Source organism: Marmota monax, unplaced genomic scaffold, assembly GCF_021218885.2.
Source record: "Marmota monax isolate L192 unplaced genomic scaffold, Marmota_monax_Labrador192_F-V1.1 WCK01_AAM20220418_F8-fsc00005, whole genome shotgun sequence".
Classification (NCBI taxonomy): domain Eukaryota; kingdom Metazoa; phylum Chordata; class Mammalia; order Rodentia; family Sciuridae; genus Marmota; species Marmota monax.
The window spans coordinates 27,948,240-27,964,188 of NW_026692254.1; the positions used below are offsets into that span (position 1 = coordinate 27,948,240).

Consider the following 15,949-nt stretch of genomic DNA (forward strand, 5'->3'; position numbering starts at 1 on the left):
TTTCCTATTTGTATCCCTTTAATTTCCTTCATCTGTCTAATTTTTCTGGCTAGAGTTTCAAGGACTATGTTGAATAGAAGTGGTGAAAGAGTGCATCCTGTCTTGTTCCAGTTTTTAGAAGGAATGCTTTCCATTTTTCTCCATTTAAAATGATACTGGCCTTGAGCTTAGCATAGATAGCTTTTACATTGTTGAGGTATGTTTCTACTGTCCCTAGCTTTCCTAATGTTTTGAACATGAAGAGGTGCTGTATTTTCTCAAATGCTTTTTCTGAATCTACTGAGATGATCATATGATTCCTGTCTTTAAGTCTGTTGATGTGAGGAATTCCGTTTATTGATTTCCATATGTTGAACCAACATTGCATCCCTGGGATGAACCTCACTTGATCATAGCACACTTTCTTTTAAAAATGTTTTTATATGTGATTTGCCAGAATTTTATTGAGAATTTTTGCATTTATGTTCATCATGGATATTGGTCTGAAGTTTCCTTTCCTTGATATGTCTTTGTCTGATTTTGGTATCAAAGTGATACTAGTTTCATAGAATGAGTTTGGAAGGGTTCCCTCCTTTTCTGTTTCAGGGAATAATTGGAGGGGTATTGGTGTTAATTCTTGTAGAACTTGGTTGATAATCTGTCTGGTCCTTGGAGAGTAGGCTTTGAATGGCATCTTCTATTTTATTGCTTGAAATTGATCTGTTTAAATTGTGTATATCCTCCTGATCCAGTATGGGTAGATCATGTGTCTCTAGAAATTTGTCAGTGTCTTTGAGATTTTTCTATTGTATTGGACTATAAATTTTCAAAGTAGTTTCTAATAATCTTCTGTATTTCAGTAGTGTCCATTGTGATATTTCCTTTTTCATCACAAATTATAGTAATTAGAGTTTTCTCTCTCTTTTTCTTCATTAGCATAACTAAAGGTTTATCAATTTTATTTATATTTTTAAGAAGCAACTTTTCGTTTTGTCAATGTTTTGATTTTTTTTCTTTGTTTGTTTCATTTTCATTGATTTCAATATGTTCCTGTCTTCTACTGGTTTTGGTGTTGATTTGTTCTTTTTCTAGGGCTTTGAGATGTAATGTCAGGTCATTTATTTGTTGACTTTTTATTCTTTTAATGAATGAGATCAATGCAATGAATTTTCCTCTTAGCACTACCTTCTTAGTGTCCCAGAGATGTTGATATGTTGTATTGGTGTTCTCATTTACCTCTAAGCATTTTTTAATTCCTCCCTGATTTCTTCTGCTATCCATTTGTCATTCAATAGAGTGTTATTTAGTCTCCAGTTGTTAGAGTAGCTTCTATTTTTAATTTTATTGTTGATTTCTAATTTAATTCTGGTATGATCTGATAGAATGCAGGGTAGTATTTCTATGTCTTTGTATTTGCTACAAGTTGCTTTGTGGCATAACATATGGTCTCTCTTAGAGAAGGATCCATGTCTGCTGAGAAGAAAGTATATTCGCTGCTTGAAGGATGAAATACTCTATATATGTTTGTTAAGTCTAAATTATAGATTGTATTATCTAGTTTATAGTTTCTTTGTTTAGTTTTTGTTTGGAAGATCTATCCAGTAGTGAGAGGTGTGTTCAAGTCACTCAGTATTATTGTGTTGTGGTCTATTTGATTCTTGAAATTGAGAAGGGTTTGTTTGATGTATGTAGATGCTCCATGGTTTGGGGCATAAATGTTTACATTTGTTATGTCTTGTTGATGTATGATTCCCTTAGACAGTCTGAAATGTCCTTGTTTATCCCTTCTGACTAACTTTGGCTTGAAGTTCACTTTATCTGATATGAGGATGGAACCCCCTGTTTGTTTATGCAGTCCATATGAGTGATATGTTTTTTCCCAACTTTTCACCTTCAACGGTCTGTGGATGTCTTTTCCTAGAGGGTGAGTCTCTTGAAGACAGAATATTGTTGGTTCTTTTGTAAAAATCCAATCTTCTAGTCCATGTCTTTTGATTGATGAGCTTAAGCCATTAACACTCAGGGATATTATTGAGATATGATTTGTATTCCTGGTCTTATTTTTGGTTTTTAACTTGTCTTAGTTTCTCCTCTGATTGACTTTTTCTTTAGTGTAGTTCCTCCCTTTGCTGATTTTCTTTTTTTTTTCTCATTTCTTCCTAATGCAATATTTTGCTGAGAATGTTCTGTAGTGCAGTCTTTCTAGTGGTGAATTCTTTTAATTTTTGTTCATCATGGAAGGTTTTTCCTTCATCTTCAAATCTGAAGCTTAGCTTTACTGGATCTACAATTCTTGGTTGGCATCCATTTTCTTTCAGAGCTTGATAAATATTATCCCAGTACCTATAGGTGTTTAGGGTCTGGTGAGAAATCAGCTGAGATCCAAATTGGTTTCCCCCTATATGTAAGTTGGCATTTTTTTTCTTGCAGCCTTTAAAAGTCTATTCTCTTTCTGTCTGTTATGCATTCTCAATATAGTGTGCCTTAGTGTGGGTCTGCTGTAATTTTGTACCTTTGGGGTCCCGAAAGCCTCTTATAGATGATTTTCTATTTCATTCTTTAGATTTGGGAAATTTTCTGATATCATGTCATTGAAAAGATTGTGCATTCCTTTGGTTTGTATCCCCACATCTTTGTCTATCCTGATAAATCTTAAATTTAGTCTTTTTATGTTATCCCATAATTCCCAAATGTTCTCTTCCTGGTTTCTTACCATCTTCTCTGTATGGTTAATTTTATTTTCAAGAGTAAATATTTTGTCTTCATTGCCTGAGGCGCTATCTTCCAAGTGGTCTCATATATTGGTGATACTTTCTGTTCAATTTTTTGATTTGGTTTCCTGTTTCCTTTATTTTGAGATTTCTGTTTGATTTCTTTTTATAATCTCTGCCTCTTTATTGAAGTGAGTTTTCACTTCTTGTTTTTTTTCTCTCTGATATCATCCTTTATTTAGAAAATCAATTTAACTATGTATCTTCTAAATGCCATCTCTGACATTTCTTCCACAATATTTTTTATGAATCCTAGATAACATTCTTGATGTTGGAACATCTTGGTTTTATTTGAGACACTTTGTTCCCTTGTTTTTTCATGTTTCATGTTGTCTTTCCATCTAGTCGTATGGATTTGAGGTAGTAGTTTCTACTCTGTAGTCGTAGAGTGTCCATGAAGGTTTTCAGTACCTCACCTTTAAAAGGGATACCAATATTAACAGCACCCAATGCAAACTACCTACAGTCTTACACCAAATAGCTCCTATTATGGCATCTATAGTTTTGTTGCAATAAGTAGAAATGATGCATTCAGTTATCGTTCAATTATCATCTACAATATAAAGTTTGCTAAAAGGGTTTACAATTTCAAATGATGAAGAAAGAAGGAATAGAAGTAATATAGGATTTGAGATTTATGAGGGAGAAGGAGAGAAGATAGAAGTAAAAAAAATTATAGTAAGAGCAAAGGAGGAATTAATAGACATTGGCTGTTAGCATGAGAGAAGTGAGAAAGAGAATTCAAAGAGACAGATCAGTGAGAGAAAAATATACGCAGATTAAAAACAAAGTAAAATTTTAAAAATACATATCAAAACTGTAATATACTATTCATAAATCCATTCCTCAATAAATTGATGCATGAAAAATATTTGGTTTCAAAGATGGTAGATATGTGAGAAGGATAAAAAGGGGGGGGGAGAATCTCAATGAAAAATTCAACACTTTTTTTCATTGTTGTTTAAAAGTTTCCCAGCTTCCCTTCTCTGCTGATATGTGTGGTTGTCAAAGTTTTATGGTAGCTCTAGTCTGATGGGTGCTGGACTGGTTGGCTGGGTGAGCCTATAGCAAGATGCCCTCACACCCTCTTCCAGTCTTCCCACCTATAGTAGCTGGCTCCTTCTGTATACCCACACATTTCAGGACTCACTGAGATGAAGAGAGTCTTTTTCTCTCCAGTTTCTCCAACCTGTGCTCTCCCCAGGGTAATGTCCCCAGTCTCTGGGTTTCCAAAGTCTTGCCAGGCCCAGACTGACCCATGCGAACCAACTGCAATCTGAGGGATGTGGGCTTCAGATTCCCCAGGCTCTGCCTCATTGCATTCCCAAAATCTCACTGCTGCTTTATCTTGCAGATAGACCACCAGGGATGTGCTCTCACAAAGGAGCAACCCTGCAAAGAGGCAGCCAGACAACAGCCACTGGCACACCAGCAGGAAGTCCTCATTTGCAGGTTCCCTGACAACTGATTGCCAGGCCCTGGTCAGTGTCCCCAGGCTGAGGCGGCTGCTCCCCAAGATGTCTGCAGTGTTAGCTGCAAATCTGCAGGTCCCTTGGCCCTGGACTCCCAGCCCTGCCTGGTATCCCAAGATGGTAGCAGCTTCCTGTAACCAATCCTGTGGGTACCCTGACAACGGACTTCCAGGCGGCAGTGGGCAGTGGATGATTGTTGGGCAGTGAGCAATGGGCAGCAAAGGCAGGCGATCATCAGGCAAAAGGTGGGCAAATAGGCAAATAGCCAGCAATCAGCAGCCTTCAGTGAGCAACCTGCTAATTATTTTTTAATTGTAGTAAAAACATCCATAATATAAAATGTACCATCCTAACCATGTTTATGTTTTCAGTTCAGTGGTATTAAATATTATTGGGCAGCCTTCACCACCATCCATCCACAGATCTCATTTCATCTTGCAAAACTGAAACTCTGATCCTAGGTGCAGTGGCCTGTAATTCCAGCAATTTGGGAAGCTGAGGCAGTAGGATTGCAAGTTCAAGATCAGCCTGGGCACCATAGGGAGACCCCGTGTCAAAAAAGTACTGGGGTATAGATCAGTGGTATAGCACCCCTAGGTTCAATCTCCAGTACCAACCACACACACACACACACACACAGCAGAACACAATCTGAAACTCTGCCTATTAAACAGCCACACACCACTTCCTTCTTCTCCTCCCCTTACCCCTTTTCTCTGGCAGGTACCAGTCCACTTTCTGTTTCTATGAATGTGACTGTTCTAGGTGCCTCATGTAAGTATCATACAAAGTTTGTACTTTTATAGCTGAATTATTTCACTTAACATAATGTTTTCAAGGGTCATCTTTTCTATAGCTTGTGACAGAATTTCCTTTCTTTTTAGGGCTGAATAATTTTGTTTAGCATTCACCCAGTAATGGATACTTGGGTTGCTTCCATCTTGCTTTTCAGCCTTTTGGCTAAGATCATATGTAATATTTGTTTTATCAATTTAATATCTGATACATCCTCTATCCAAAGTCGATATGTTAAGTGGATGTTTGGAGCAGGAAGATAGAACAGGAGCTTGCTCTATTCTTTCCATGTATTGCCCTGGTATAGCAATACTTGAAGGATTGTTGCATCCCACCCCACAAAACAAACAAAAATCTCCTCAAGCCTCTGTTTGCAATTCCTCCTCTTCCTCCTCCTTCTCCTTCTCCTTCTTCTTCTGGTACTGTGATTGAACCCAAGGGCACTTTACCACTGAGCCATGTACCCAGAACTTTTTATTTTTTATTTTGAGACAGAATCTCACTATGTTGCTGAGGTTGGGCCTTGAACTTGTGATTGTCCTGCCTCAACCTCCTGAGTTGCTGAGATTATAGGTGTGTACCACCATACCTGGTCCTGCCTTCAATTCTTTTGAATATATACCCCAACTTATAATTTCTGGATCATAGGGTGATTCTGGTGTCCATCAATAGTGTACAAGTGTTCTAATTTTTCATGCCTGTGAACTTGAAGACTGATACACATACACACACACACACACACACACAAAGTCGGCCAAAGGAGATTGTACTAGCAGGAGAGAGAAGGAAGCTTCGAAAGAAAATCATGCCTAAGGAAGGTTGGTGGAGGGCATAGGGCCAGGGGGCAAGGATTTCAGGGATCCTAGCAGCCTGTGCCTGTCCACCCTGACCCAGGCCCCATGAAGTATTTGTGGGTAACTGCAAAGCCATTTTTGTATTGAAGGGTTGATTTTTTTATTAATCTATAACAAGTTTGTATATATCCTTCCAGTTTGCCATTCTGAACTAAATACATCCCTGGAATGTTACTTTAAAATGACATCTTTGTCATATCTTTTAAAAAATATGAGTACCAACAAGTATTTCTTAGCCTTTTATTTCCGACCCACTGATTTGTCCATGCAGTTCTATGAGATATTCCAATAACCAGTATGTTTAGTTCCCCTTTGCACCCCTGTCTGCCCATTTGACCTTAAATCTTCCTCCTTTCTAGGCATATTTATTCTGGACCAGTTAGAGCCCCTAGAGTGACAATCTTTAGGACATTGGACATCATTATCCTGTGCCTCCCATGTGGGTCTCTCTCCTGCCCAGCAGGAACTCCCATGCTAAAGCCTAGAGTGATAGTAACTCACACTTAGCCATAAGTAAGGAACTTCTAAGTGTGTTTCCACTTACTGCTAGACCCACTGTCCCCACAATATTATTGTGTCCTCTTTCACTTGATCATCCTTGCTCTTCATCCCTGCTGATTTGCTCAAAGCCCCTGAAAAATTTTTCTGTCTCCAAAAAAAGGTTAAACTTTTTTTCTTGGGCCAGAAGCCTCCTTAGTGGGCACCATTCTGTTAAGGGGCCACTATGGTTACGGAATGCCTGGGACTCTTGACTCCTGGGGCTGTTTTGTCCATTCTCCCTGAAGCTATCTGCAAGACACTGAGTTTTAGAAAATGATTGTCCTCATATTGTAAATGCCTTAATGCTGACTTTAAGGGAGACCTTTTGACAGAGCAGAGGAGGCCAGACAAATGTGGTGGAGTGATCTCTGTGGGCGTCCATTCCAGGGCCGCCCACTGGCACCTCTGGTCTGACAGCTGAAGATCATCTGCTTGAACAGATAGCCTGGCTGCTCAGGCATCTGGACACATTTTGATCATATTTAAATCTTTATTTGTCTTGTGTACCCCATGGAGAAATAAATGATCTCTGAGAATTAGAATGACAGAATTGTGAGTTTCTTCTAGAGCTTGCCAGCACGGGCGATCAGAATGGAAAACTCCTGATGGATTTATGAAGAAATGGGTACTGTCAAATGATAACATTTGGAACAAATCTTGGAGAAACTCTACTGCTATATTTCTGCTTTGAGGATTGCTGTTAGACAACTGTCATTTTTGGACTGGATTTGGGAGAAAAGGGAACAGTGATCGTTTCCTACACTGTCCCTCAGCCAAGCCATCCATATCCCATTGCAGTTGGGTTGTGCTGATTTGGCAAGAGCAAGGGATTTTGGAACTTCATTTATGACATTTTCTTTTAAATATTTTTTTTAGTTGTAGTTGGACATTTATTTATTTATTTATTTTTACGTGGTGCTAAGGATTGAACCCAGCCTCACACATGCTAGGCAAGTGCTCTACCACTGCCCTACAGCCCCAGCCCTCTTTTATTTTTTCTATTCTTCCCAAGTTCTATTCCCTGGCCAGTGGACAGGAGGTGACCTGAAAACTAATAACCCTTACACTCAAGACTCAGCCTCTTGGAAAAACAGGCAGTCTTCCTCTGCTATCCAAATCCAGACAGGGAAGTGTTAGGGAAAGGCATGTGGCCCCTGAGATCTAAGGGCAGGGATGGCCCATGAGACCTCAGGGTCTGTGACCCAGAGGCCCCTCTGAATTAATTCAGGATGACCCTTTTGGCAATTTCATAACCCACTCTAGCAGCATCAGGATCTGGTTGATCCCAGTGGCACGGGGTAGAGGTTCCAGAAGGCCAAAGTGCAAGGCCTCCCCCAACCTGACCAAGCTGTGCCTTAATTTGTTGTGACTGTTCCAGAAAGTTCCAGGGCTTTCTTTGAGGCAGCCTCCTCTGAAGGAGTTCAAGTGAGAAGAATCACAAAGCCTCCTCCTCACAGTGTCATTGTGTTCCTGCCTTACCTAACTCTGGTCGCATTTCAACCTGACTTGTTCTCCTCCCTTGAAGAGGTAGTTTCCACCTGGCTCTGCTACATGATCCTCCTAGAGCTGGAAGGGCTGTCATCTCCACTTAGGGGACGACTCTACAGAGGAGATGAGACCTCCGGGCTTGCTTGTTGAAATGATAAAGAAGGCGGGTGTGTATGTACTGAGGATCAAAAGAAAATAATTCAGAAGCTCTCCTCTTAAGACAAACTGCCCTTTGGCAAAGCTGATGTCTTGCTGCATAATTTTTTTTTTTTTTTGTACTAGGAATTGAACCCAGGGGTGTTTACCTCCCACCCAATTTGCTGCTGTTTACCACTGCACCGGCTCTGTTTCAAATGTCAGAAGCTGGGTATGAATTCCTTCTTCTCTCTTCATTTCTTCCTTGAGTTTCACGTCACCGAAACCAGTATGTCAGCTGTGAGCTGCACTGTTTTTTTAGGTACTCCCGAGGAAGAAAAACAAGCTGCCAATTAAATTATGAACAATGCTTTCTTATTTAGAATTTTTGGTGAAACAGTGGGGGGAAAAAGCTCTTTTAGACATATTTAAACATATATTTTATTGTAGTTAGCTCTTGTACATTAATAAAAAGGAAAATCTAAGGGTCATAAATTGGAAGTTTTTAACAAAACTTCTTTATAGCCAAGCATGGTTGTGCACACCTGTAATCCCAGCAATTTGGGAGATTGAGGCAGGAGGATCACAATTTCAAGGCCAATCAAGACCAGGGCAACTTTATGAGACCTGTGTATCAAAACAAAGTAAAAAATGCTAGGGATGTAGCTGAGAAGTAGAGTATTTGCCTAGCATGTGCAAGGCCATGGATTCAGTCCACAGCACCACTAAATAAATAAATAAATAAATATTTCTTTACAGGAGAGACTGCCATAGAGATTGATTCTCCTGAATCCATTTCCACCCCCTCCTCCCTCTTTCTTTATTCTTCTTGGTACTGGGGATTGAACCTAGAGGCGCTTTACCCCTGAGCTACATCCCCAGCCCTTTTTATTTTTTATTTTGAGACAGGGTCTCCCTAAATTGCTGCGGCTATCCTGGAACTTGTGATCCTCCTTCCTCAGTCTGAGTAGCTGAGGATTATAGGTGTGCACCACCACATCCAGCTTCTGAATCCCTTTCAACTCAGAGCTAGTAATGACCGTCTTTCTACATATTGTTGCTGCCTGTGCATTCTGAGTGTTGTTGACACAGGATTTCTTAACCAAGGCTCCATTACCACTTCTAGAATTTTCTCCCAGCTGTTGATGGCCATTTTGCAAGTTATCATGCTGCACCTCCTGGCCTTTTAAAAATTATTTTTAAAAAATCTAATAGAAAGTGTTCAGACAAAATTTGCAAATGTGAAGACAGTAATAACTAATCATAACTGCTACCTGGCCAATTGCTATAGTCAGCAATATTGATTGTAGGACACATCCAGTTTCAAAGAAATGAGTGCCTTAGAAATGATGAATTCTAGTAAACCTTAATATTTCCTCTCCTTCCCACACCTCTGCTATGCCTCTGGACAGGGGTATGCTTCAAGTCACATAGAAAGAAGGTCGTGTTCTTGAAAAGACTGGTACTTCCTGAGATATCAATCCTATTACATGGATATCACTGGAAAAGAAATCTTTGAATATAAAACTTGGAGCACAATTCTGCTGTTTCTTTAGATAGAGTTTTAAAAGAGAACTTAGATACTTAAGAAATATCTTATAAGAAATAATATATAAGATAATAAGAAATATAGCATTCCGACTATTCTTTTCATGAACATAAACCATAGTTAGTAGATCAGATGTGGGATAAGAAGGCATGTGGGGGCACAGACCATGATGGGACAGCACCAGAAAAGAATGCTCTCAGCAGACCAGAAATGATCAGGTGCTCCTGAAAGACAGGAGAATGGGTTAGACGGAAGGAGGAAACCACAGCATAACCACATGCAAGAGATGTCTGCTATAGAAGTCAAGTGCACCTCAGAAGCTCTAGCTCCAAGATGGGAGATGTGGTGAATAGAAGGAAGCTCTAGGGAACCTTTATTATTGTTGTTGTTGTACCTGGGAATGTACCCAGAGGGGCTTAACCACTGAGCCACATCCCCAGCCCCTTTTTATTACTTATTTTGAGACAGGGTCTCACTAAGTTGCTAAGGAGTTCAGTAAGTTGTTGAGGCTGGCTTTGAACTTGCGATCCTCCTGACTCAGCCTCCTTGAGCAGCTGGGATTCCAGGTGTGTGCAGCACTGCACCCAGAAGCTCTAAGAAACTTTGAAGATGATTAGTTGAGGCACTGCAGTGGGAACACAGGACTTGCTCCCTAATTTCAAATAGAGGACACAGGACTTGCTCCCTGCTTGTGACAAATAAAGGACAGCAGAGGCATCTCTACCTGTAGTCAGGAGAGGCAAAGTGGACACTTGAGCTCAAAAAGTAGGGCACTACCCTGAAAGGCCACCAACACTGAGAAGCAAGAAAATGATTAAAAACATGAGCTATTGGTTTAACCCACCCAGCAGATTGTCCCATTCCTTCACAAAATGATTAGATTCAGGACAAAGCAAACAATGACAATTTTCACACAGTGGCCTCATGAATTAGGAATGTTAAATAAGTAATAACAAATTTGACTAACAGTGGCTCCAGCAAAAAGAAAGGCATTCAATTAAATCACATCATAAGATGTCTAGAGAGCCGGGTGCATCATGGCACATGCCTGTGATCCCAGCTACTCAGGAGGCTGAGGCAGAAGGATGGCATGTTTGAGGCCAGCCTCAGTAACTTTGGGAAATCCTGCCCCAAAATAAAAAATAAAAAGGATTGGGGTAGGTCAGTGCCAGAATACCCCGGGTTCAATCCCAGTACCACAAATACTCACACACACGAATGTCTAGAGAAAAGTGATTTCAGGTTTGTGCCCCTGACCCAATAAAGTTATGCAGGAAACACTTTTTCTACCTTTCCACTTCACCATCCTTAGTATAGAGTTGCCTCATGATCTCATTACAGCTCCTGCCCTCCAGACATCACACCAGGTCAAAGGAAGAAAAAATGAAAAGGGCCAGTATCATTGAGTTTCCCTCATAAAAATGTCCCTTTATTTTATTTTTTTATATTTTGCAGTGCTGGGGATTGAACCCAAGGGTGCTCTACCACTGAGCTATATCCCCAATCCTGTTTATTTCTTATTTTAAGATAGGGTCTCACTAAATTGCCCATGCTGGCCTCAAACTTAGGATCCTCCTGCCTCAGCCTCCTGAGTAGCTGGGGGCTTACAGGTGTGCGCCACCATACCCAGGTTTCTTCAGCCTTAAAAAAGAATGAAATCTTGCCATCTGCAACAACATGGATAAACCTGGAGGACATTATGTAAAGTGAAATAAGTCATGCATAGAAGGATAAATACTGCATGATCTCACTTATATGTGGAGTTTAAAAATGTCAAACTCATAGAAGCAGAGTAGAATGGTGGTTTCCAGGGGCTGGAGTGGTGGGGGTGGGAATGGATTGGGAGGTGTTGATGAAAGAATTCCAAAGTGCAGTAAGACAGGAGGGACAGAATCAAAGCACGGTAGTGAGGCATAGTGATTATGGTTGATAACAATGCGCTTCATACTTGCAAATTGCTAAGAAAGTGTTTCACTACAAATGAGAAGTATGGGAACTACTGCATATTTTCCTCGATTTAACCATTCCAAAACATATACATATTTCAAAACATCATATTGTTCACCATAAATATATAGAATCTTTAGTTTTCAATTATAAAAGAAGACAAACAAGTGATCTATATCTAAAGACAGGGTGATGACATTTCATAACAAAAATAAAAGGGCAATCCTTAATGAGAAAAAACACCAACTAAAAACAAACAAAAACTAGACTGACTTCAGCCTTTCTTTTGGCAATGTTGGATACAAAAAGATAACGGCAAAGTTCTGAGGAGGAAGAACGTTTTCAGCCTAGAATTCTACCCCAATTTACTACCAGTGAAGTGGGAGGATAAAACAAGATCATTTCACACCTGTGGGCTCTAAGCCATCTTATCATCCAAGAACTACATATGAAAGAGTTATTTAAGGATGCACTCCAACAAGAGGAATCTGTGGTGGATGGATGAGATGGACCCACTATGATTCCCCACCTCCTAGCACTATCTCCTGTGCAATCTCCTCCCCAGGCATATGGACAGGACCTGCCACTTTGTTCTAACATTAGAATACAGCAAAGATTTTGAATTCCCTTTTGCCAGAGGAAGGCTGAGACATGTTGTGAGCTGCCCTATAGTGAGGACCCTCTGGCAAGATGAAAGTTGCCAGCCAACACTCAGCTAGAAACTGAGACCCTCAGTCCTACAATCCAAACAGAACTAAATTCTAGGTCCTTCTCCAGTCAAAACTTCAGATGAGACTCCAGCCCTTGATTGCAACCTTATAAGAAACCCTAAAGCAGAGGACTCAGTTAAACCATGACTAGATCCCGACCCACAGAAACTGTGAGAAAATATATGTATTTTGTTTTAAACCACTAAATATGAGGTAATTTTTTAAAATGCAGCAACAGATAACTTTTACCAAATTTAAAATTCTTAGATTTAAGAAGGTAAAATGGGCAACAAAATCAGTAAAAATTTTTGATATTTCCAAGGTGTTGATTAAAAAATAAAAATATCTGGAAGAAAAATATTTTTATTTCAATATGGGAGATGGGAAGAGAAGAAATAAGAGAGGGAAGTAAAAGAGTAAAAGATTTCTCATTTCATTTAAGGGATAATATAGAATCTTATTAAAATCTAGAGATTGATGTATAAATATAGATTCAAATATCTGTATTACAAGTTTCAGTGTAAAAAATTTCTTGAAAAAAATAAGTTATGTCAAAGTATTGCTTAGGAAGCATATGCACACAGAAAAGTAGAGAACAGTAAGAACAAGAGCAAGACAGTAAGTAGACTGTCAAACAGTAAATGATGCAGCAGAACCAAGAAAGCCAAATCCCACTGCAGAAGTCAGAGACAAATATACTACAAAGAAAGGATACCACAGAAAAGGAACATTCAGGGATCAGCCCAAAAATGAACCTTTGGTAATTAAGAAACTTAACAGTGGAAATGAAGAGTTAAAAATTAAGGAGGCTGAGGCAGGAGGATCACAAGTTCAAAGCCAGACTCAGCAAAAGCAAGGAGCTAAGCAATTCAGTGAGACCCTGTCTCTAAATAAAAAACAAAATAGGGCTGGGGATGTGGCTCAGGGGTTGAGTGCCCCTGAGTTCAATCCCTGGTACCTGAAAAAAAAAATTAAAGTGGAGGAAGTCTCACCAGAAAAAAAGCAAAGAGACTAAGAGATGGAAAATAGAAGATAAAATATTATCAGTCCAGCAGGGCCAGGTGCAAGGTCACAGACACATAATCCCAGCAACTCAGGAGGCTGAGGCAGGAGGATCGCAAGTTTTAGACCAGTCTCAGCAACTTAGTAGGATCCTGTGTGAAAAAAAATTTAAAAAATAAAAAAGACAAAAAGGGCTGTGTGTGCAGAGCACCCCTGGGTTCAATCCCAGTACAGAAAAACAAAACAAAAAAATCATTATTTAGCCTATGCATGACCCCTCCCATTTTATTTGCTGATTTGCTTATGCGTTCAGTTATATAATGAACCCATAAACCTACCACCCAAGTTACCAATAACATCTATGAACACCTTGCCTTTCCTGTTCCCTGTACTTCACAAGCTAAAGGTAACCACTGGCTGCTGAGAGCCACTGCCGAGTCTGTATGGCCCCTGGCATTTTGCCAACAGTATTGATTGACAGGCGAGGCATTACTATCCGCCTCTGCTGCAACTTTTTTCCTGATAATCCTTCTTCTTCTGAACTTTCTTTTTCTTTCTGACTAGAGTTCCTGGGCTCTTATCAACACATGCCCTAACTATTCTTGGTTCCACTGGGGTGCCTTCTTCCCTTAGTAATTTACTTCTCACCCCTTCCATATTTTCATCACAAAGACAATACAATACACTGAGACAAAACAAGACACAAACATACTGTATCAATCTTCTCCATTTTCTTGAAATGGCCATTTTTCCTCTCGCCCTATCTGTCTAGGGATGAGCAGATTTGCTCCCGTCCTATCTATGGATGGGCAGCTTGTTTTTTTCGTCACTTACCCCCGAGTGTCCCGGGGCTCCCCGTACGGGCCACCAAATGCCGCAGTCTGGCTGGGCACAAATCAGGAGCCACTGAAGCAGGAACAAACTTTATTTTTAAACTGCAGGAAAACACTTCACACAGCTCCGGGGGAATCCTCCCGAACACCACTAGGCTTGTCCAGGAACCCCCAGCCGGAAATATCTCTCCCAGAAATCCCTCCTCCTGCACTTCCCCAACCAATGGGAACTCTCGGGGAATCCCCGGAAATCCCCACGAGAACTCCAAAATAGTGCTAGAACTCAAAAGTTGCAGCAGAGGCAGATAGTAATGCCTCGCCTGTCAATCAATACTGTTGGCAAAATGCCAGGGGCCATACAGACTAGGCAGTGGCTCTCAGCATCAATGTTAGAGTCTGTAAACAAGTAAAAATAACACCTGGCATTTTGCCAGGGGAATGTTAGAGTTCGTAAACAAGTCTGGATGGTGCCTGGCAAAATGCCAGAGGGAGTGGTTTGAAAAGTAACAAAAGAGAGCCATTAAGTGTAGAGATTCCTTATTGGTTGACTGATGTATCTAGTTTATGCTAATTAGATAAGCTGTGTGGAATGTATAAATACTGCTCATGTCCTGCAATAAATGGCTTCCACTCCTTCCACTCCTGCTGTATCACTCCTTCCACTCCTGCTGTATCAATTTATTGCAGGACATGAGCAGTATTTATACATTCCACACAGCTTATCTAATTAGCATAAACTAGATACATCAGTCAACCAATAAGGAATCTCTACACTTAATGGCTCTCTTTTGTTACTTTTCAAACCACTCCCTCTGGCATTTTGCCAGGCACCATCCAGACTTGTTTACAAACTCTAACATTCCCCTGGCAAAATGCCAGGTGTTATTTTTACTTGTTTACAGACTCTAACAACTGGCCTCTATTTTCCATTTATCACTCCTTTGCATTTTAAAATTAGTTTTATCAAAAAATAGTTTTATCATATATATGGTACCTGAACAATATATTATTTTTCTTTTATTTGGTTTAGAATCTTATTAAAAAGGTACTACTTTGCATGGTTGTTGGAAATGTGCTTTTATTCACTTGTGGCAATTCTTACCAGATTCATACCTGTTGTTGACTGGTCCTATAATTCATTGATTTTCAAAGCTATAAGATATTCCACTGTAAAAACACACCAAAGTTTATTTATTCATTCTCTTACCAACTTGGGAGAAATGGGAAGGGGTGTGTTTCTGTGTGCATTGATACTGAAAAAGTTCAAACTTAATTCCCTACAGTGGAAAATCAAAAATGTCCAAAACTGAAAAATCAACAAATAACAAAATATCCATATTACTTAGAAGTAAAGTAATAAGTGTTAGAAGAATCATCCAATGAGTGAACATGGTTTCCAAGGGACAGAAGGAAATGGTTGGGGGTAGATAAGGGGATTGCTGCTTCTCATGACAGGACTTATATAAAAATTTTGCTGGGAGAGATGATGCACACCTGTAACTCCAGTGACTTGGGCAGGAGAACTACAAGTTCATGTTCAGCCTCAGCAACTTAGTAAGACCCTATCTCAAAAATAAAATATAAAAGGGGCTGGTACAGTGCCCCTGGATTAATTTCCTAGTACTAAAATAAAAAATAAAAAGATTTATACAAAGATTCTTACTCTTATACCAAATGTATGGTATAACATTGATAAAAGGTGAAAATATTAAGGACATCTACCAGAATAACAGAAATAGTACACATAGCTTGCAAACCAATTATGAGAGGGGGGAAAAATGGAATAAAGGAAATGTGGTCAATTCAACAAATGACAGAAAAATAAAAAAGAAAAACAATTGTTTTTTAAAAATGATTAGTTGGCTGAGGATGTG

General features: G+C 39.6%; 1 non-coding gene and 1 pseudogene across 1 annotated transcript; one reads left to right on the forward strand and one right to left on the reverse strand.

Annotated features, from left to right (window-relative positions):
* Positions 1-15,949, reverse strand: part of LOC124089414 (high mobility group protein B1-like) — a 60,692-nt pseudogene that overhangs the window by 8,308 nt on the left and 36,435 nt on the right.
* LOC124089586 (U2 spliceosomal RNA) lies at positions 5,163-5,352 on the forward strand. Its single transcript, XR_006850803.1, has one exon. It is a non-coding gene; the product is annotated as a U2 spliceosomal RNA (small nuclear RNA).